The sequence below is a fragment of the Plecotus auritus genome, assembly GCF_963455305.1.
Source record: "Plecotus auritus genome assembly, chromosome: 5".
NCBI lineage: Eukaryota > Metazoa > Chordata > Mammalia > Chiroptera > Vespertilionidae > Plecotus > Plecotus auritus.
Window position 1 is genome coordinate 55358945 of NC_137776.1, and position 24511 is coordinate 55383455.

At 38.0% G+C, this 24511-nt stretch overlaps 1 protein-coding gene across 3 annotated transcripts in view; it reads left to right on the plus strand.

Moving 5' to 3' along the window:
• The window catches only part of FIGN (fidgetin, microtubule severing factor), a 127544-nt gene that overhangs the window by 10076 nt on the left and 92957 nt on the right, over positions 1-24511 (plus strand). Inside the window, exon 1 of one of the 3 annotated variants that reach the window (XM_080668644.1) lies at positions 14220-14309. The exons of the other annotated variants lie outside the window; for them this stretch is intronic. The gene's annotated coding sequence lies outside the window, so the exon portion shown is untranslated. Of the gene's footprint in view, positions 1-14219; positions 14310-24511 lie in introns of those variants that run through there. 3 annotated transcript variants of the gene reach the window in all.

A 24511-nucleotide genomic window follows, 5' to 3' on the forward strand; every position in this document is an offset into this window, starting at 1 on the left:
TTGTTTTATTTTGTTTCAGCATCAAAGTAAAAAGAACCTAAGGAGAAACTATTTTGTACTGTTTATTTTGAGAAATATGGAGTGAGAACAGTACAACATGTGGTATAGGATTTTTATAATGATGGGCAAAAATCCCGAATTTTACCCCAATATAATTATATTTTCTTAAAATTAATTCTTCTGTGCCAGAATGCCACTGTTGTTGAGCTATCATCTGTTGAGCTATCAAGCTTTTTTAAAGCTTCTTTTGGAAAATTATAAGGACTTTGAGTCATTGCAGTATACACATGTATAATTTGATTTGATTTGAGCAAAGATTGATAAGTTTTGCTGGGATATAATTGTAAGGTGCATAAAGTACCTAAATACATATACTTTCTAAGTTTACTAGTACCCATCATTTCTACCAGCCAACTCTGCAGGTGTTCTCATGCTTCAGGCCAGGGAGAAAAAGGTTTTCTTCTTATTTTGCTATTTGCAAACTCATCAGGAACCTTGCTCTCTCATCCATCCTTCTGCTGCGGGGATCCAGTCTTACCCATGCCTGTTTGAAGGGGTTGGGTTTTTGTTTTTTAGTATTCATCTGTAGGACTGGTTATTACTTGACCATCTGGAAAATCAGATTTCACTTGAGCAATTGGAATATGATTTTTAGATCAGGAGGAGGTAGTTTGCATTAATTAAGAGGATATTGAGTTGTGCAGTGGGAAGAAAGTATAGCAACAGTTTTGAGCGTGGACAAAAGGTGAAAGACAACTTGCGGGAATGGGGAAATAGCTAATGGAAAAGCTAGTTAGGGAAGTTGGTGAGGAAAGCTAAGGGTAAGGACTGTTTGCATGTGACTTGCTAAAAATGCTATTGGCAATTTAATAATTAAATCTTAATGAAGTTATATGAGGAACTGATCATTTATTAGGAATTAGTAACTAATACATATTAAGTAGCACATAGCACTATAAACCAATGATATTCTCAATTTTTAAATGGCAGGTTCTAGATCAAACCTTGAATATATGGAATTTGTGATCATCCCAATTAAAACAACTATTTCCCCCGTACATTGAAAAAGTATAAGAAAATACATGTCTTTAAAGTTGACTCATGTCTTTCAGACTCCTTTTTTTCTACCTCAGCATACTCAGTTTGATTAGGCCACAGATGAAGTTATAGAAGAAAATCCTTTGAGGATTGGGATATATCTTTTTAAAGCTTCTTTTGGAAAATTATAAGGACTTCGAGACATTGCAGTATACACATGTATAATTTGATTTGATTTGAGCAAAGATTGATAAGTTTTGTATGTACTTCATAAATGATAGCTGTAGCTTAACAACCAAAACAAAACAAACAAGAAAATCTTGCCAAAGCCCCACCTCAGACCAGTCAAATAGAAATTTGAGGGATGAACATTTTCTCTCAAGCTCCCCCAGTGATTCTGATGTAAAGTGGGAATTGAAAACCACTTCTCTGATACTTACACATTTATATAAAAATCAATACATTGCATGATATTTTAAACATTTTGGCTTTTTAAAAGATCATTCTTCCTGGTTTGAAATAATAAAAATAGAGATATCTATTCAGAATTGAAGGTACTAACGATATGTACTAGAGATAGTTCATTATCTGGATAAAGTTCAACAACTATTTATGAAGAACCTTGAGAACATTGCCACCATGCTGGAAGAGTAACTCAGGGAAGTGAAGGAGGGGAAGAAAAGTGTCAGCAGAAGTCAACAATCTATCATATTTGTGACTTTTGGTAAATCACTGAACCTCTCTGAGATTCAGTTTACTTTTTATAAAAGGCAAGTTGATCAAATGACTATTAAGATTCTTTCCTATTCTATACAATTCATGACTGCTTGGTCATGACTAGTGACCTTGAGTAACTTGGAACTTTGCTAGTGGCTGATGGAAAAGACTTTGTTTTTCTTTAAGAAATTCCAGAAATTGTCTTGGAAACAATGAAGGAAGCTCAAGGACCATTTGTGACTTTGTTAAGCCCTTCAGAAGGGGTGGTAACCATTCATTAAATATGCTTACCAATTGGTTGTAAGCCATGTGTCAGAAATTCTTATCTTGAGAGATAAGTAAGTTAGCCAATGCTTTTTCCTTGTAAGAGATAGAAACCGACAAAAATATCAACTTAAGCAGTAGTAGAGGTAGGGACATCACATCCGTTATATATATATATATATATAATAGATCTGTATGAGAGTTAGATCTTTTTCAAATCAAAAGCAATTCTATGTGTTCTCTCTTGTATCCCTCACTAGTCTTTGTTCATCTTTTCACTCCCTAGAATGTTCTTCTCTACCTGTTGAAATTCTAGCAGAACTTTGACATCTCAAATGTTGCATCATTTGTGAAAACTTCCCTGAGCCCTTCTAATCAGGAGCTATTTCTTTTTTTATTATTGTTTAAAGCATTACAAATAGTAGTACATATGTCTCCTTTTTCCCCCATTGACCTGCCCCCAAACTCCCCTACCCCCTGGTACATGCCCTCACCCCCCCTGCCCCCAGCATCTGTGTCCATTGGTTATGCTTATGTGCATGCATACAAGTCCTTTGGTTGATCTCTTAACGCCCCTCCCTCCCACAGCCCTCCCCTGCCATTATACTCAGTGGGCAAAAACTAAAACCATTTTCCCTAAGAATAGGAACAAGACAGGGGTGCCCACTCTCACCACTCCTGTTCAACATAGTACTGGAAGTACTAGCCATTGCGATCAGACAAGAAGAAGAAATAAAAGGCATCCAAATTGGAAGAGAAGAAGTAAAATTGTCATTATTCGCAGATGACATGATATTGTACATAGAAAACCCTAAAGATTTCATCAAAAAACTACTAGACTTAATAAATGAATTTGGCAATGTAGCAGGGTACAAAATTAACACCCAGAAGTCTATGGCTCTTTTATACACCAATAATGAACTCACAGAAAGAGAAACTAAAAAAAAATAATCCCATTTACCATTGCAACAAAAATATTATGATACCTAGGAAAAAATTTAACCAAGGAGATAAAGGATCGGTACTCAGAAAATTACAGGATGCTGAAAAAAAAAGATAGAGGAAGACATAAATGAACTAGAGGCCCAATGCACAAAATTTGTGCAAAAGTATGCCTTCCTTCCCCGAGCTGCCGGCACTGACTTCTCTCCGGCCGCCAGATCCCAGGCTTCCCTCGCAGAGGGAGGCCCCGCCCACCCACTGCAGCCCACTGGTCGGTGGCTTGAGCCTCTCTCTTTGGGGCAATTGTGGAGCCCCCCAATTGATGGCTCCACCAGCCGGTGGCCTGGTTCTCCCTCTGTGGAATGATCATGGGGCAATGGCCAGGCCCCCAACCAATCATATCACACCCGTCTTGGCTGGCCTGGCACCAGTGGGTATCATAGCGTGGTCCTGGATGGTCATCTGGATGGTCATTCTGCTGTTGGGCCACTCGGTCGATTTGAATATTATGCTTTTGTTATATAGGATGGAAGAATATACCATGTTCATGGATTGGTAGAATAAACATCATTTTTTTATGTCCATGCTACCCAAAGCAATCTATAAATTCAATGCAATCCCCATTAAAATACCAATGGCATACTTCAAAGACCTAGAACAAACTCTCCAAAAATTCATCTGGAATAAAATGAGACCCTGAATAGCTGCAGCAATCTTGTGAAAGAACAACAAAGTTGGAGGGATCACAATACCAGATATCAAGCTATACTACAAAGCCATGGTTCTCAAAACTGCCTGGTACTGGCACAAGAATAGACATATAGACCAGAGGATCCATTTCTTGATATGCCCTAAGCACTTTTTAAAAATCTCCTTTCAAATATTTGCCATAATCTTTTTTTTTCTACTATAGATTGCTGGGCATTTGCATTTCTCATTTATGAAATTATAAACTCTTTGAAAGCAGACCACATTTAATTCCTCTTTTATTTTTAATCTCCTCCTTACCTATACAGTACAAGACCTGTAATAGATGTTCAATAAATGGTGAATTGAATTGATAAAAGGGTAGGAAACTGTTACTTGGTTAATCTTTTTTAATATTGCTTTTTTTAAAAGTTGGGAGATCCTTTTAAAAATATTTAAGGAACAGATGTATTAAAATTGTGTGTTTTATTTAAAATGAAATTTCTATATTCTTTGTGTAATTTAATTACCAACAAAAGGCTTCATAACACTGAAAAACAATTTTATAATTTTGTACCTAAAAAAAAGAATATTTTTATATTTCTTGGTAGGAGGGCATTTAAAGTACTTTATAAAGACAGAAAGTTATAATGATATCTTTAAAATCTTACAAAACAAAAATCTATAGCCTATTTTATTGTAGGCAGTAACAAATGGCTTCAAATCACTGAGTTCTACATATTTAACTTTTTTCCTTGTGTGTTTGCTGTCAGAAACATTTGAAAGTATCCTATCTAATAAAAGAGTAATATGCAAATTGACCATACCTCTGTTACACCCACAAGCCACGCCCACCAGCCAATCAGGAGCAAATATGCAAATAAACCCAACTAAGATGGCTGTGGCCACAGAGAGCAGGAGGGAGGCTTGGGTTTCCCCAGCAATGGAGGAAGCCAAGCTTTCCGCACACCCTGGCAGGCCCAGGCCTCCACTCCAGGCTACAAAGTTTCAATTATAGAAGATAAATAAATTCCAACAGAAATGGCGGCAGCCACGGAGCTAGAGAGAGCAGGAGGCTAGGGTTGCCCCTGGCGATGGAGGCAGCCAAGCTTTCCACACACCCTGGCGGGCCCAGGCCTCCACTCCAGGCTACAAAGTTTCAATTGTAGAAGATAAATAAATCCCAGATACCAGATACCAGAGCCTCCGCTTGGGTCGCCAGGGCATGTGGCCGGCCTGCAAACCACCACAGGTCCCTCACCCAGGCCGCCCCATGCCCCAAGAGAACCCCCACCCTGATCCGGGACACCCTTCAGGGCAAACCAGCTGGCTCCCACCTGTGCATCAGACCTCTATCCTATCTAATAAAAGTGTAATATGCAGATTGACCATCACTCCAACACACAAAATGGCTGCCCCCATGTGGTCAAAGATCCTGCTCCCATGTGGACACAAGATGGCCACCACAAGATGGCCAGAAGGGGAGGGCAGTTGGGAGGGACCAGGCCTGCAAGAGAGGGCAGTTAGGGGTGACCAAGCCTGCAGGAGGGGGAAGTAAGGGGTGACCAGGCTGACAGAGAAGGGAAGTTGGGGGTGACTGGGCCTGCAGGGAAGGGCAGTTGGGGGGGACCCAGGCCTGCAAGGGAGGGCAGTTAGGGGTGACCAGGCCTGCAGGGGAGGGCAGTTAGGGGTGACCAGGCCTGCAGGGGAGGGCAGTTAGGGACAAACAGGCTGGCAGGGGAGCAGTTAGGCATAAATCAAGCTGGCAGGGGAGTGGTTAGGGGGTGATCAGGCTGACAGGCAGAAGCAGTTAGGGGCAATCAGGAAGGCAGGCAGGCGAGCAGTTGGGAGCCAGCAGTCCTGGATTGTGAGAGGGATCCCTGTGGGATCAGGCCTAAACGGGCAGTCAGACATCCCTGGAGGGGTCCCAGATTGGATAGGGTGCAGGCTGGGCTGAGGGACACCCCCCTGTGCATGAATTTCGTGCACCAGGCCTCTAGTAGAATCATAAAATATTAGATGAGGAGACTTCCAAATCAACTTCTTGCCAACATAGGGTTGATTGACAGTTGGTTATTTAGCTTTTGATTGAACATAGGAAATCAGCACCTCATAAGGCATGTGTTTCTATTTTGTTCTTTGTCCAATAAATAGGTAGAGTGCAAAGATGTGCCCAGCAGTACTCAAAACAGATTTCCCTGGGAATATGATGGTAGTTATGGTGATAAGATGTGAGATGCCAATTAGCTGATCTATAGTTGATATAACTTTTGTTGATTCCGTAGTTTATGAATATCTTTAGTTACATTTTTTAATTCCTAACCAGAGGATATGTTTAGTTATTTTAGAGAGAGAGAGAGAGAAACATCAGTTGGTTGTCTCTCACACATGCCCTGATCAGGAATCAAACCCACAACCCTTTGGTGTATGGGATGATGCTCCAGCCAACTAAGCCACTGGCCAGGGCTCTTTGGTTACATTTTAATCAGCATATTTTTGTTCTATAGTTAGTATCTGACACTATTAATTTATTTTGTACTAAATACTGGGCAGTAAACAATTTAGCTGGGGTTACACCCAATGACCCTGTCTTCTAATGGCTCAATTGCATTACCAGTTTGGTTTGTGTGCTTGTGGAAGGGTCAGTTTCCTTCTGAAACCTGTCGCCAATGTTACAGTAAATAGCATTACAAAATTTTCCAAGGGAAATTCAAGTTGATCAAATGTGGAAATTGTAATGAGTTAGTCAACAGTACTTCACAAGGTTCCTGTGTTATATTTGTGTATTTGGACTTAAAGGTAGCTGTACCAGGGAGCAGCACTTATTTATAAGGCTTCATGAAAGAATTCAGAAAAAAACAAAGGCTCTGTTGTCTTCCTTTTAAAAAACACAATTTTAATAAGGAAACCTATAACCTTTGCTCAGTAGTTTTCTTCCAATTTGGGTTCTTCTGATTTGAAAAGTTCTAGATGCTATCTTCCCATTTCATATTGAAATCTAGATTGATCTCATAAACTCTACATGGAAGAAAATATCTGCAGGGCTGATTGGTGAACCTGGATTATTACAAATATATGCCTTTAAGTAAGCTCCAGTGGACAAACGTTGCTTAGTTAATTTCATGCAAACACATTTTCATCAAACAGCTACAGTAGTAAAGAAGGATAGTACATCGTAGGTACAATAATAAAGATGGCGAAACTGTATGTTAAAAGTAGCAAAAGCATTTTTGCAGTTTGACTACAACAGTCTATTTAGTTCCTTTGTTAAATATACTCTTCTGGTTTCCTGGAAACCATTCCGTAAACTTCAAGCAAGTTAGATTTGCTTAAATATAAGTTAAAATCCATGAGATTGAGAGTAATGTTTACGAATTGGTTGTTGGTGACTTTCCAACAACCAAACTAAAGCAAAGAAAATTTTTAAGGGACCCGGGCTTAAAATTTCCTCCTGTTTATGATCAGAAATTTGGAGTTTTAAGCTAAAATAAAAGTGGGCATGCAGATTCTTTACACCTAAAATGTCAGCCATTTTTCCTTTAGTCCTCTCATAAAGGGAAATTGGGTGATTCCTAGAGGGAATAGTAATATAAGTTGGTGGCCACAAAATATGAGGCATAGTTAAAAGTCAGTGGTCTGTCATTTGTTTTCTTGTCCCTACTTCTCCCCGCCGCCCCTTGCCCTCATAGGTGATAGCTTTTAGTATTGAAATTTTTGTTAGGTCTAGATGTGGCAGTTCTTAAAAAATATGAAGTTATATTTGTCCTCTTGGCTTAAAATCTGAAATGAAACTTAAAATTATTTCAAGTGAATACAGCCGTGTGGTATGTGTTTGCGTGTGTACATGTTTGTGTGTGTGTGTTCAGTAAAGCAACCCATGAGACAGGTGACTGCATTCTGAATGGGCCGGTTGGTAGCTCTAAACAGACACCATCTAAGTGAGCCAATTTAAATCTTGCTCCAGATTCTTAACTACCCGTCCCCAGGGGCAGCGCAGGAGGGGGCACTTACCTGTTTCTTAGTGATAGGTTTGGCATGGTGTTCCGTCAGTTCAAGATCAGTAAACATCACTTACAAGAAGTTAGTTAAAACTGAAATTTAAAATGGATATTGAGGTATCGTTCTCTCTGACATGGCTTGAATATATTTGTTATATGTGCACAAAGAGAATGTTTTAACTGGGTTCTTTTGATTAGAGTAAAAAGTAATCACAAATAAGCCATTAAAATGTGCTTTTCCGATGAGGATGTTTTCTGTGAGTGACTGACCATGCCTTCTTTCAGTGCGCAGTCTTTGTCCAAGGTTTAGTTTAGTCATGCATGTGTCCTTGAAGAAGTGGAGCATCTCTCACAACATTTTGTACAACTGAAATCAGATCCCGGTTTTTATTGCAGAACCAAGCCTACAAATGTTTCTCTTTAAAGACATTTTTAATAGAAACAGTAAGGTATAAATCATTTAAGCAATTACCTGGACATTGTGGAAATGGGGCTTGGCTTGTTCTGTAGCCCCAGATGTTTCCAGATTCCAGTAATAACCTGGTCCAGATATTTACAGCTTAATTTTCTGTGCATGTGTACTTGTCCACAAATGCCTCCTATTTCCCATTTTCTGTTGGACAACTGGGCCACTTAGAGGTAAAGAAAGTGATTTCAGCTTGGGTGATGACAAACATTAATGGTTATAATAAGTTGCTTCTAGAAACTTTGATCACTTAAAATATATATAGTGGCTAAGCCTTAGAGGATCTTATACTAAGAAATAAAATAAGTTATTCAAATGGCAGTTTTTCTTTATGGATGGGGATGGGGGGAGCAGCCTCCCCCGCCCCTCCACATTTCATTTAGCCTTGATATACTATGTGATAAAAGTGCGGTGTGCGTTTTTTTAAATGTATCTTCTGGCACTGGTTGGGTTATCATGCAGGCTGCTAGTTTTCTTTGCATCACTACTCCACAGTTTTCCTTGTTCTTACCAGAAACTAAACAAATGGAAAATAACGATTGGTAACCATCTGCCGTGCAGAAATTTCACATATAGCAGTTAAGTCTATTTTATAAAACAAGACCGAATGAGTGAATTATACTGTTGCCAGTAAATAGCAACGTGCAGTAGAGCTGCCTTTGGACAAAGCAGGAGCCGAGGGAGCCAGCATTTCGTAGTGGGAAGTCAGTGTTTTGGGCTGTGGGGCTGACTTTTATGTGTGTGTAAGTATATGTTTTTGTGCGTCTACTGCCTATGGCTGTTTCCTCTCTACCTGCTCCTTGTGTCTCTGTTCTTGCCCCCATAATTCCAATCAAGTAAATCAGAGTAATGTGGATGCAAATAAATCAATTCAATCACATCATCTTATATCTATTTATTTGCTTACAAAACAAAGTCTAAATCCATAAAGTCACACAGAAGGAAGATTTGTAAAAGTATGTAGGCTCCAGATCAGAAGAATCATGATTTCCTAAGTTGTACATATTATAATGACTGCTGGCTAGCCAGTGCAGCTGTAAGTCATTCGCTTGTCTTATCCTCTGCCTGAAGAATACCTTGACTGGAAATCAGATTGAGTATATGTCTACAAGATATTGACAGGCAATGATTATTCATATAGCTGCTATTGAAGTACGGATGCTGTATTGAGGGAAGACATAATGGAACAGACAGAAGTAAGTGGTTACAAAGAATTTATTCAAACGGGCCAGGTAAGGCCTGATTTTATAGTTGTCCATATTATCAATCTCTCTCTCTCTCAAATCTGTTTACTATACCAGTATTCTTAGGCACTCAGAACAAACATATTCTCTCTAACTTTCACTTATTTGATACCGGGATTTTGCCATACAGCAAGAAAAGTTGTTTAAAATGGGCACTATATTGAGTTCAAAGGACCCATACAGTTCATAAATTCTCTGGTGTCTACTGGATTTTTCATCAGGGAGACTTCCAATAAAAATGATCTATTTTAGAAATAATATTGTTTAGTAGGTTGAAATGTGGTGTAATAAAATTAGACCTTCAGTCTTCTAAAGTTACTACTTAGATGGCACCCTTGGGATGGTAAAATGGCTGTATAAGCAGATGAATCAGACAGTTCCACTGATGGGTACATTTGTCAGTCTCTGTTACAGATATAATATATTCTTATATCTGTAATCCTGACACTGTTACATCCAAATGAAATCAACATGAGGTTGTCATCTCTAAGCAAATATGTTAAGTGTTGTCTTTTGTGCTTTAGATTTGAAAGAAAGGGGCCCAGGGGAGGCAGCATCATGCAAATGGAACAAATCCCATTTCTTCTGAGCTGGGCTGTTTTTCCCCTCCATGGCAGCTGGCTGTGTTATCTTTGTGTGTTTCTCTGAGTGCTGACAATTCTTTCAGTGATCTAAGTTAGGGCACATTAGAAAGTGGAAGCAGCTGTCTGTCGCTATACTGAGAGACGTGTTTGCTCTACTGCAAAGATGAAGGACCATGAATCCTTGACACACTCCCCCCCTCCCCCCTGTACTTTCCAACATGATCAACATTCAGACGCACAGATTGTCTGCTTGGACAGTTTTTTGTTCTGACTGACAGCATCTGGCATAGACAAATTTAAAAATACATAGCATGCCATGCTTGGAATTGGAACATCCCTTCTTTATTAATCTTCTCATTTAAACCATTCATTTACATTTCAAGAAAGGTTACAGCTTGATATGGTTGAAACGTTGATTTTTAAATGAATAACCTTCTAATGAAACGTCTTGAATGAGTACCAAGCAGCTAGTGTTCATTAAAAATTACACCCGATTAACACGGCCTTGAAAGCCGGGGAGGAAAGGGATTTCTTATTGTTTTAATCCACAATGCAATCCAGTGTTTACCTTTCTGCCACAAAGCGAATAGAAATGATGCCTGTACTGGTAACACTTCTGATATTGAACACAACTATGATATCACCTCCAAGCCGACAACACACTTGGCCTTGTTTAATCAGCTTTCTTTCCCTTGGAAAACCCCCAGAGGTGTTAAAAAAATTAAACATCACCAAAATATGCCTCTTTCAAATCCTCTCTTTCTCCATGTCCCACCCCTCCCCCACCCCAAAATACTGTGTCTCTAAGCCCAAGGAGGAGCGGGGGAAAGCTTATATGTTTTCAGATGGAAAAGTGGTAGAAAACGCTTTTAGATTAAACATTCCCTCTGACCCCAGGATGGTGGATATACATTTATTTGTCTGCATTACTTTAGTAATAAAACATAACAGTGCAAAAATTGCTCTCTCTCTCTGCCTCACGTCACCCTGCACACATTCACATTTCTTATCCATTTTTGATTCCACAGCCAACCTTAGCAACATGCTTGTCTAGCATTTATGTAAAAATAATATGAAAATGGGCCATATCAGTCTGTCTGTGGACTTTGAGTCCAGGGCTGGAGGTGGGGTGGGGGAAGGAGAAGCCTCCTTTTATCATGCATTTTTAGACTTTTCATATCACTGCAGATTTCAGCTGTAACTACTCAACTGCCAGTGTGACTACCATAGTTCTAAGGGGTGTGTGGAGGGAGGGGTGTTGAAGAATTATAATTTTTTAAACGAACTGTTCAAGTGCTAGGTGGTAAATATATAAAGCCAGCTTGCTGGTTAACTTGGAAAAACAGGCTTCAGAGAGAAGTTCAATTAACAGTTGTAGGCAGAAGAGGTGATGTCTTTCTTCAGCACGTGCAAGAGGTCATTTGCTTTAGGATAAATTTTGACGAATTTCACAGAGAAATAGATGCTGAAATAAGAATGAAAACAGAGTACAGCTTCATATCAAAGGCACTTTTACATTCTTAAATAGGAGAGGGGGAAATGGCATATTTTTATTCCAGGGATATTTTAAATTTTGCTAATGTGTATGTTGTGAACTTCTTTCATTTAAACTCTTCATTTAAACAAAATAAATCCTGAAAGTTAACGTTGTCTTTGAATCTGGAACCAGTACCCCTCCACCCAGACCTGGGCTCTGGGAAATTTAGCGTAGACAATCTACTGTTTGGTTATTGTTTTCATTTCTTTTCTGTTTTTTTTTTTTTTCCAAGAAGCTAATGGCAAGGAATCAAATCCAAATAGATCTAGTTCCAGCGTTTTGATTGCCAGTAAATGTTTTATAATCCACATTTTAAATATAAATTACTTCATTTGTTATCTTCCACTTTGATTTTTTTTTTAATGACCAGGTTTTAAAGGTAGTGCCAATGTGCATCTGTAAGCAAACTGGGAATGGGTTAGAGTACACTATTCCCTCGGGTAAACAGCTAGGTTTAGCAGTAATGCTTTTAATCTGGACTTCTAGAGGATTCTGGAGCATCCATAGATCTGCTCCAGTAATTACCATACCCCAAGTGGCACTGGAAGAGACATTTGCCTAAAAACTTGATGTCTTCATTACGCTGTTTACATTTTAATTAGAAACATGAAAATTACTGATTCATACAGACAACTATAGTTTAAGTGGTTTCGTTCACCATCCAATAAATCATAAAAAAAAAACACACCAACCCACAGTTGGCATAAATAGTTTACTAGGAATCATTCATGGGAATAATGTGTTGGCACTATACGCTGCTTAAAATATGTTTTTATTTTACCAGAGGTAGAATTTGCATATAAATTAGAGAATGGCATTTTAAGTTGACAGTCATTTATGCAGAATACCACCCACATGCAAATACATACATGGGTGTCTATGTATACTTTCTGAGTTTGTGGGCTTTTGCAGTATTGTGAATGTGGATATTTACCATGCCTCATCTATCAGTTTTTAAAATGCACGTCCTCTTTTTTAAAGTCCATTCATAAATCTTGTGGGTGTTCTAAATATGCATGTCCCCAAACATATCTTTTTTTTTTCTCTTGGGCAATATTAACTTGCAATAGGAAAAATGCTTATTCCTTGTATGCATATGTCTGGAGAAGGAGTGGCTGTTGCATTTGTCCATTCATTCCCTCCTTCCTCTCTCTGCCATCCTCCCCTAACTTTTGCATGTACCTGTCAGTGCTGCTGCCGAGAACCGCTCCCACTCCCACTCCCAGCGGCCGGACTGAAGTGGGGTGGCTGTCAGAGTCCATTCCTGAGTCAGCAGCACGTCCATTGCCTGAATCTTACGACAGTCACTCATCCAGTTTTCCCCTGCCCAGGGGACAAGCGTCCTCCTCATCAGCTAGGGGGAATGACCCTTCTGTCTGGCACACTCAAAACTCTGAATCTCCCCACTTGGGTGTGTAAGTTCAAATCCCCCCTCCTGGAGGTAGGGCTGAGACTCCAGCTAATGACTCTGAGATGTGGAGGGTCAGCACACCGGTGAGCTGGAGTACTGAGGGATTGTGCATGTTGAATTGCACATTTCCCCCCATAACTGTAGACACTTCTCCTTCTTCCCTCCCCTCCCAACCTTTTATTATAGTTACATATTATGCAGAAATGAGCCAGGAGTAGCCACAGCCATTAAAAGCCATTTTTTTTCCTCTTTGTCATCTTTGTTAGCAAGTTATTGGCCATGGCTGAAGGATGCTCTGTTATTATTTTGGGGGGGGTTTGGTTTGAATGGAGCATCTAGTGAGTGAACGTTCACATTATCTCACTGTCAAGTCCATATTTTAGGCCCAGGTTTAGTTTGCATTTTAGGCCCAGAGGCTATAGGGAAAAGCGAGTTTTAAAAATATTACATAGGAGACAGGGTTACACAGGTGTTGTACTTGAAATGCTATAGCAGTCATTGCTTTAAACTTTTGAATTGTGAATGTATTACTTTGGCCCTCTTGCTAACCGCATTATGTGATTTCTGGGAACTAAAGCGAGTAAGATTAATTCTCATGAGGTTGCTTTAGATGATAAATTTGGTGCTTCAATTCTGCATCTTTGGGTTTGTCTTTTTTTTAAAAAAATTCTAGGGAATTGGCAACATTTTAAGATACTAATCAGTTATTTTGTGTTATCCACAAAATTTAAGATTTTGATGAAAAGTCACCAGCATCATTTTCATGCTAACTGAGGTAATTGGTCTAGGTCATCAGACCAGGACTTTAAAAGACAGTTATTAGTGCTTTGCATTTACCAGGAAGAGTTGCTGGGCACATTAGTGAGGGCAACAGTGAATTCCTGGGCATTTGCTCATTGGTTTGCTATGCATTGCCTCTTTTTTACGGGGGGTGGGGGCAGGCAGGGTGCTTATTAGGTCTCTGTACTTGCTAGATGTGATTAGACACAACAGTTGACATCTGTAAGGACAGAAACATGCTGCTTCCTTGTCCACACGGCAAAATTCTAATAGTTCTGCGCTGTCTGGTAAATCCTGTCTGCTTTATGCAGTGTGGCCCGAAACAGTTGTGTGGTGAGGGAATGCTGGCTGCTGGCCAGCCATTGACTATGAAATCCTGGGTACCTGAGAGCTTATCAGTTCTTTTGCTTTGTAAAAGAAAAAAGTGATGAAAATGTTGGTAAACTGCCATGAAGGTTTAAGGCTGCTGGAACAAGGAGCCGTGTAATCAGATTGGAAAATGGAGCTTGAGATTCTCTGCATGGAGAGCAGCCGTCTGTGGACCCGGTGAGCCGCTGTGCGAGTGCCCAGGCTGACCACTTTGTTAGCAAATCAGCTTGTTTGCTGCAGCAGCAGGGTGGAAAAGACCAGAGCCTGTGATGGTATGTAACGGAGGGAGAGCTCTTGCATGGCACAATCTAATCAGCTTGCAATTAGCTCAGGCTCTACAGTCACCTTCTTAATTTTCTTCTTCCCCCCTCTTTGTGTTAATACTGTGCACTTTAAACAATTAAGTAAAGGAAGTAATCCTTCAAGCAAATCAAAGCCATCCTTTAATTTTATCACCCTGCTGAAAAAGTATCAGGTGGTCCACTGGTCTTCATCAGATGCTGGAAATTCTCCGGCTCACTGTAGCATAGAGAGGGGCTTTAACCAACTGCTTTTTAAATATAATCTTTCAAATATCTTGGCAAAGTGCAGGAGTTGTGGGGTGGGGGAGCAAAAAATGGTACATCATTTAAACTAGCATTGATGTTGAAATTAATGTGAAAGGAGATTACCAATGCCTTTTAGTTTCTATACAGCAGTGGGTCTGTTTTATATTTTTAAGAACCAGAGGCAGGCTGTGTGTGTGTGTGTGTGTGTGTGTGTGTGTGTGTGTGTGTGGTGTAGAGATCTGTGTGTATATGTCTCATCTATAAAATCCTTTTATGCTGCTGTTTATTTAGGTATTTCTATAGAGCACCTTTCTGAAGGCTGTGATGACATAGCCACTTGTACTGATAATTCCAGTACTTCACCTTTAGCGAACTTGACTCACCAGGGTTTAAAAGAACAAGGATATCATTGCCGATCAAATGTGTTGTTACTTGTTAATCCTTTAAAATAAAATTCAGATCATGTGGGAGAGGTGAGAAGAGCAAAGCATAGGTTTGCAAAATTGGCGTGATAGTTTTACATTTTACTTAATTCAAGGACAGTGACTTCTGAAATACTACTTTACACCTATTTATCTAAATAAAATAAATATTTTAATAATATTGTTTAAGCTACCTTATTTCAAGTTTCCTCTTCCAGAAACAGACTATTTGCTAAAATTTTATCTATGTGCGGGAATCTTTGACTAGATGTTTTATTAGGTATTGGTTGTGAGGTAGAAAATGGACATTATTTCATGAATCTGTTTACTTTAGAAAGCATCACAGAGAAATAGTTTGCTTTTAATGATTATTAAAAATTAGAGTATTTTAAGTAATTTTTCTTTAAAATAGTCAATTTTTTTCTGGGGGGTTGTGTTAATAAAAATAAACATAGTCATAATGTTATTGATATTTTTCTATAGTAGTATCATATTTAAATTCTCTCCACTTTGTCAATATAAGAATTCATTTACCTTTATTAATTGACACAATACTATTAATACACTATTATTTTTGCTTTCAGCAAAAGCATCTCACAATTTATAACCAATCATTTGGAGACAGGTTTTTTTAAATTTAATTTAGTTAATGATTCAAAAAGTTTAACTGTTCATGTATTAATGCTGTGTGAAGGGTATAACATGACTTCTGTTTTGCTATATTTATTGATTATAGGTCTTTTGTATTTGGAGAAATGAATTAAAGGTGATACAAAATGAGAATACTTAATATAAAGTGCATTTAAAATTAAGTAAGCATCTAAGTTTGCCTCGGGTTTTGCTGATGTTGCATCAATGTGTCCTTTTTGTGTGTTTTGAACTTTTTTGCTTTCAATTTTACAAAAAGATAAAACAAAACCTATATCCCCTACACACATGTTATGCTGTGAAGATTCACTTTATATTCTTTTAGAGGACAAACTCCATTAGATATGCACTTACTGGATGTTGGATTGTAAATCTTACAATTTAATGGTAATTCAGTGTGCAGTTATTGCTTCAGTGGCCTTTTTTCTTTCTTTTTTGTCCCTTCTCACTTGTGAAATAGGGTTACCCTTTGCAAGTGCCACATCCATAGATTCATCTTTTGTACTTTGTAGTTTTTCCTGGTGCATCATTCTTAAGTTAAAGAAAGCAAAGCAAGCGACAGAGGAACCATGTGGTGGGTGGGGAGTGTGTGTGTGTGTGTGTGTGTGTGTGTGTGTGTGTGCAGGGGCTGGGGTCTGTCGAATGGATGAGGGGTTTCATGCTTATGCCAGAGAGAGACATAGACCCAGAAAGATACAGGGACTCCAGCAACTGAATAAGCAGGGGCTTTAGCATCAGTCTAACAGATTAATCTCTTTTTTCTAAATATGCATTTCCCCCTAACCTCCTTCTCAGTCTAATGTTCAGTTTTCCATAACAGATTGCATTCTGCACGTGAATTCCTGGAACTAGAAATCATATCTGATTGGTACAAGTCTCATTGCCTTGCTTACACTGTTAATATTCTTTTCCTTTTTGGACATTGAAATACTTTTTTTGTACAAACAATATACACATTCATAAAGAAATTATAAAGGGATTCTCCTTCTGAAGATAATGAGTTCTTTTCAGGAGCTGCAGGTTACATGGCACACAAATGAGCTCTAAGTGGGGGGATTTAAAGTCCTGCTACAGCATTTAATTTCTTGAGGAAAGGAGTTCAGTTCAAGGTTAGCCTGTTATTGTGGCACTGGCAACTACTTCTCGCGTCCCCGTTCTTCAGCCAGCAGTACTGCACAAAAGGCAGTCATTTTTATTTAATACGTAGGGAGGTATTAATCACTGCAGTATTTTCCTGCAAAAATTTATCTTATCATATTCATTGTTTCACTGCCCATGACAATAATAGGTGTTTAATTACTCAATAAGAGCCGTTTATAGATTCCATTTTTCCTGTGTGCTGCACAAATGGTATTGATTTTGTACTTTGATGCAACATGAAACTGTATTAAACACAATTAGAATTCCAAGTCTGGTAACATGTACATTTGTTATGGTATCTGGACTTACTTTGAGAAGCAGCAAGCGTCTTCTAATCCAGGTGATGCCTTTGGTGTGAAAGGATATTTGATTTTATTGCAGCTCTGTGGTTAGAAATGAATGCTCTTTTTTCCCCTCATGGTGTGTGTAAGTGTGTGAGTGTGTGTGTGCGCACGCACGTGCATGTGCACAATGTGTGCATTTTAGTTTTAGTGAAGCAATAAAGAGTTTGTATGAAATGAGAAGATTTCGAACGGGTAGGTCTTTGTAGTCAGACAAGCCATTGTATACAGATGAACACTGACTTTGTATAATCTTGTAATTGGGTCTCTTTAGCTAATGCTCTAGGCCAGTGGTCGGCAAACTCATTGGTCAACAGAGCCAAATATCAACAGTACAATGATTGAAATTTCTTTTGAGAGCCAAATTTTTTAAACTTAAACTTCTTCTAATGCCAATTCTTCAAAATAGACTCGCCCAGGCCATGGTATTTTGTGGAAGAGCCACTCTCAAGGGCCCAAAGAGCTGCATGTGGCTCGCGAGCCGCAGTTTGCCGACCACTGCTCTAGGTCTTTATTTTACGAATAAATAAGGTATTACCTAGGGTGAGGGTGGGAACCGTACAAGATGAAATAGCACCTTCATCGCATGCTGATTCTGGTTTACTTCCTTTTAAGGTGTTCAGGAAGAACTCCAAATCCCTAAGTTAAACATTGGATTGTGTTAAAATTGGCACTAAATAAAACCTTTCATTTAGCTGACACCTATGCCACAGCCAGGCAGCATGAAATCTTGCCCAGAACTAAACTCACGTCTGCTTCCCAGTGGCAGTGCGAGCCTGTCTGTGCTTCCCCTCACCTTGCTTTTCACAAACACATTTCCACCTGCACTGGACACATCCAAAACCATAATTTGAGAGGACGCTCTTGTTGGTCAGTACACGAATTGCTTATGATTTTCAGCTCCTTACAGACTTATTTCCTGTGGAGGAAGGCCTGTTAGCCTTACCAAAATAAAGAGCAAAATAAACCAGGGACAGACCAGAAGTTACATAATCTTCATATTTTTCACTGGTAGGTGGTTTGTATCCTTGCTATATCTCACTTTTAGCTCTTTCTAAGGACCATAGACCCCCAGGCTAAAAGTGCACAGGGAGAGGTGTATGGATGACTACTATCCTTATCCCTAAGAAACAGTGGTTGTCCATTGACACGATTGCTTTCTGCATCAGGAGTGTATTTTATTTGCCAGAACTCTAGTGATTACTACTGGAACGTTAATTGATAGTGACTACTTTGGCATAGTTTTTAAAAATTTGTGTAGCAGGCACACAACTTCAAGGAGTAGTTTACAAATACTTCCTGTTTGCTTCATAGTACAGAAGCAGTCACAGTCAATTGTTTATTAGTTGCAATTGAACATTTCTAATTCAGTTACTATTTGTATTGTTTTCCTCATGGGCTGACATATGACAGCATATGTTAACACTTGTAAAGAAATAAGAAATGAAATATAAATAACAACTTACATCTGGCTAGTATAGTTCTTTTTTTTTCCCCACTGGAGCTTCCAAGAGTGAGAGAAAAAATAAGTTGATGAGACTGCCCCTTTTAAAACACCATTCTATTTTTTGTTCATAGATATGAGAAGAAAAGGCAGTTTTCATTCCAAAAGCATGCGCTATCTGTTTATTTTGCTTTACTGGGACTGGGCGGGGGCTGGCGAGAGGAGACTTCTCGGGTAACGGAATCTGAGTTCTGCAAAATCCTTCTAACAGCTGGGTGGGGAATGATGTTGTTGGTAAAGTAGGATCATGCTTTGAGGGGAACAGAAAAAATCATAGATGTTTCCAAACTTGTGGCCTTTCTCCTGCGTACTGAATCTAAGGTCCCCTTGATTTTCTGACCTGGTCCTAAGTCCCTGGTGATTCCTTTGTGCTTTATATTTCTGTCTAGATAAGTCCTTTCTTTATTGAACAATGTGAGGGGAGGTTCAATTAAGAGAAAGATGACCACATGTAATTAGCTAGTGGTAAAGTAGATTCCATGCAGAATGGGGTGGCAGCTGTTTTAAGGCTATTCCTCTTTAGGAAGGCTTTCACTGCAAAGAGGAGCATGCTGGCTGCTAGAGTGTGTGGATTTGGATTTGGGCAGCGCCGCTCATTGCCTGCAAGGTGGGCATCTTCCTTCTCTGTGTTCACCAAGGGCCAGGTTATGTGGTGCAGATGGGAACTGGGCTTTAAGAGAAGCTGAGTGCCCAGGATGGCATTCAGTTTGTATGGAGACTTGCACTCTAACGTACATATGAAGAGCGCCCATCTCCATTTTCACAGTCCTTTTCCTCAAACATTGTGCACTACTGCTTAAAGCCCTCTCACTCTTATTTCCGGTCGGGTAGGATCCTGGGTCGGATGATCTTTGATTATTTCTAGCCCTAGAGCCGTGGTTCCATAATGTCTCATTAAGTCATTCCCACATACATATAGGTAATCTGCTTTATTTTAAATATGAGAATAGCAAAAACGTTACCAATAGTAGCTATAACCGGTTTTATTCTCTTGTTTGTAGTGAGCTCAGTCTCTCTAGTGGGGAAAAGCTAGGCACAAAAGCAAATGCATTTTCTTAAAGCTTTGTTTATATGTTCACCTAACGTGTTAGTCACATCTTTCCTGAATAAGTTGACCACGTATTTGACTGGAAAAATGAGTCATTTCAACTAGGGGCTCAATCAGAGAGCCTTGCACAGAAAATACCTGAGACTCTTCAAGAGAAAATCTATTTCCAGAACTTTACTTTTGTCATCTTCCCTCACAGAAACTTCCCATATCCTTGTGAACAATAAGTATGGCCTACCTGCAGCCGTTGCTTTTAAAGCATTCATATCATATGTATCTTTTTGTACTGAATCCCTTTAACTTCTTTACTCTGGGGCAGGCAATATAGTGCTGTGTTTGTGGAAGCATTCTTGGATTCCAGTGTGTGCCCTTACAGATTTTGTCCTACCTCCCTCCAAACCTCTATCCCACCCACTCCATCCCCCGCAGTCCTCCCAGTCACCTCCCCTTCACCTCACTTTAGCTGTTTGAATAAAACGTCAATAAGACTATTAAAGCCATTTGGAACTTTTTAAAAGAGAGAACTAATATTTTAATTACTAGTGACATGCCAGTTTGAAGCTTATATCCTCTTTCATGACAGTTCGGTTTAGAAACTACATTGCTTCGTTTCAGTAACTTTATTACCATTTGGCTCAGAGATTGCTATTTCGCCTTGGCCACAGATTTCATCAGTTGCCCGGCTCACCTTTGTCCACACTATACTTGTGAAATGACCTCGTCCGTTAGTGCTTGTCAATAGTAAATTGCTATATTCTGTGCCTAGAAACACACCAAACCACTACAACTCTTTATTGAATGACTGAGTCTGTCCTAAATTTTTTTAAAATTAAAACTTAATTGGAATAGTCTTAATTATCATTTAAGACCAGTTAATTAAGGCACTGGTTAGGGTCAGCTGTCACATACATTATTCTTATTGGCAGTAGGAACACTGAACACGAGGTAGCATGTGGGTGTCTGTATGTCAAGTATGTTTTCTCCCCCTTCAATTTTCAAACAATTCTATCAAGATAACAGTGCAAAATGGTCAAGGTTCAGTTATTCTGATGACATCATATTAATTTTCTTTTTAAGAATTTCCAGTGACTAAGTCATCTCTTCATAGAAAGCTCTTTTTAAATGGTGAGAAATGTGTGCTATTATAAAATGCAAATACATAGAATTCAATATCAAAATTGGGCTTTTTTCTTGAAATAATTGTTAAAATAATTTTAAATATAATTTCATTTTAATCAAATAACTAAAACAGTGTATTTGAGATAACTTAAAATTTATGATTATATTAAGACTAGATACATCTGTTAAATACACATTTTTCATAACTACAAATAAATACATATTTTTCACTATAAAATATATATTAAAAGAAAAAAAATGTTCACTGCTCACCTCTTTTCACAAATAGTTTTGCTCTTTTATCTCCTTAACAAAGCTTTTACCATAAATAGGTCACTGTTAAGTTGCCTGAAAATTAAAGTAAAATAAAAGGGAAGTCTCATTTTTTGGATTTTACAATGATGACAAAAGATCACTGTTATTTTCCAAATGTTGCTTGACATGCACTTAGTTGTGACTGGATCATTCTGCAAAAATTATTTTAATCTACTGAAAACACATTCCAAATTCTACCTTTTCTGGGTTTTTAATCGTCTTTGTTTTTGTTTTGTCTCTGTATCTTTGAAATAACCTGATATCAGGGCGAGTTTCCCTACTAAAATAAAATGAGGCTTAAATTGTTGAAGAGAGGACTTCTGACAGATAAACATGGTAAGCCTGGTTGTCTTTGTAATATTCTGAATGTCCTGAAATAAAAATGATTGAAATTTTACTCCTAAACAGAAATTAAGAATAATCGTATAGTAATTGTACAATTGTACAATCGCTGTTAGGCAATGAAGATAGGACAGAAATGTTAAGATTTCTCCTACCAGATGCAACTGATGCTACCATTGCTTGATAGGAACGTGAAGGTTTCATCAGTTTGTGTATACCTTTGGGCATATTTGCTATACATATTTTTTTTTGTTTTAAATGAGATTATTGTTCTAGAGAAAAAAAACTTAATAAAAACTTTTTTAAAAATGAAATTTTGTCAGAATTTCAGCCAATAAAGATTTTCTCACTTGGGGTGTAAACACACACTATAGTATACAGGTGATATACTATAGAATTGAATGTCACCTCAATCAATTCAACAAAATAAAAATATTTTCTCTGTAATGTACAATGACTGATATTTCAACATTGCTCTTCTTAAAAGACCATGATTTTTAGGTTATATGTAGCTCAGAACACAATTCCATCAATCAAAAACATGCATTCTAAATTTAATGTTTTGGCACGTTATGCAGAGAGTAGTATTATGAATTTTGTATTTTAAATAATGTAATATAGGTCACTTAGGAAAAAGAAAAATTAGCATAGTCTAAACCTGAAATAAATACAAACACTTCCACCTGTTTGAATCATCATATTTAGGTTTGTTTTACTAGATGGTACTTAAACTTCTCAATAAATACAACAGTCACATTTAATACACAATATTTGAATGGATTTTTCATGCGTATTAATAATGTCACAGTTTAAATTAAACTATTAAGCCACTACCTTTACATCCTTGATTTTACCATGTTGAATGTCTGGGGCAAAGGTTCTAGGAATTTCTTTTCATGAACATAATCAGTAACTGCTATTAATCAAAATCAAGTTCTTCAAAAAACACCCTCATTTAGAAATAATAATGGATGGAATTCATCAACATGGACAAGTAGATGAATTGTGGGTTCAAACTTACTGATAGATAAGTTAAACATTAGAGCCACTAAATGTAAAGTTTGTGTAGCATTTACCATACCTTGGAAGAGCATTAAAAGTAACTTGTGTGTAATATGTAATACTAATAGAGCTTCACAGAGCCCCAGAGAAAGCTGCAGATGTAATTCAAGATACTTCAGGCTGGCTGAAATGTCATAAGTTTTCAACAAGCTTTTTTTTTTGCAACCATGTAAATTCCTCAGATGAGGAGAAATGAAAATATTTTTCAAATTTCAGCAGTTTAAAAATGCACACATTTATAAGTGTGATGAAAATAGATTTAAAATATGTATTTTCTTTGTAGTGGTTGGCATATCTTCACTGGATTTTATGGTAAACAAGTTATGTTAAAAATCAGACATGTACATAGTGCCCCTATCTTGTCACGGTATTAATAGAAAAAAGGCTGAAGAGATAAAGAAGAGAAAAAGAAAATCATTATTATGAAAGACTTGGAGTGCTGCTTGAGAGTTGGGGGAGAATTTTGCATCACATCTGTTAGGAATGGGAAAAAAACAACCACCAAAAAGTTCATACACACACACACACACACACACACACACACACACACACAGTAGGCTGTAATTAAAGCATTAAGGATTGGGTTATGCCATTACCTGGTAGCCAGAAAGGTAAAAACACTGATCTCAGTGTTTTTTATCTTACAATGGATGACTTGCATCGGGAGATTTCTATGTTATCTTCCAGTTCTAAAACATGGAAAGAAACATTCTACAAAGTTCCATTTGAAAAAGTTTAAGAATGTGGAAATTGATCAGGCCACTCAGTGTTTCTGGTGGCTATCAGCTGTGCAACACAGAATGTTGAACATTGTTATTTCTTAGCCTCCAGGACTCTGTGGGCTGCCCACCTGTGCGAAAGCTTGGACTTACTGCAAAGGTTTCTCAAATTCACATGTGCATCAAACATATATGTCATACATGCTCTGCAGTGGTTTTTTTGGGGGGTATATGTTATATCTCTTGTGATTAGAATAAAAACATGTATTTAGAAGTGTCACAGAATTTACTGTGGTTCTTAGTCATTTTCTCTATCAGTGGATGTTACAAGCAAAATCAATATCTTGAATCTATGAGGTGTTTTGTTGTTGTTGTTTAACATATAGTAGTAAAAGGGTGGAAACCAGTAATTTGAAATAAATGTGTACTTACTGGGAGTACATTAATCCCATATAATCTGAACTATTTAAGCATTGCCTTCAAAGTTCTACCATCAATATTTTTCCAAGGGCTATGGAATATTTTATTCCATTTGAACTTCTAGTTGGGGTTATGGCTGCATTTTCTGTCAGAGTACTTGAAATATCTCATTAGCTTACTGTTAGTAGTTGTCTTATAAACTCCTCCTAATGGGAATAATGACTGCCATTTGTTGAGAGTTTACTAGGCAGTGTGTGTGTGTGTGTGTGTGTGTGTGTGTGTAGATAGTATGTAAATATTTTTTTTCATTTTATAGATTAAGATGCTATAAGGCAAAAATATTTTAGGTATCTTGTCCAACTTATAGCCAATGGCAGAGATGGGATAAAAATTAGCCTATGTAACGTCATCAAAACCCACATAGTGCCTATGGCAGTAATTAAGTTCAGATTAAGCTTATTGGCACACACAGATCCCACAAGAAAACTTCTGACAATACAGTCCACATTCTGAAACCCACATGTCATCATCATGACAGAACGGCCATTTTGTGCCTCAGTTTACCCAACTTTGAAGTAGAGAAACATTTTATCGTGTCATTTTACTTTTCTTGCTAGGATAATGTGTGAATTAGTTAATGCTCATAAAGAAGTGACTTGATGAGGGGAACGCTCTATCTAAATGCTAAGTATTATTTATTATTCATGTAAGCATATTACTGTACCCTTCAATCACCTTTTTTTGGATGTTTCAAATGGGCAATTACTGTCTCTTTGTGTAAGGCTTTTAAAATTTTTAATTTAAATTAAAAGTTAATCTAATTTAGGAAAACTGCCAGCTGGAAAG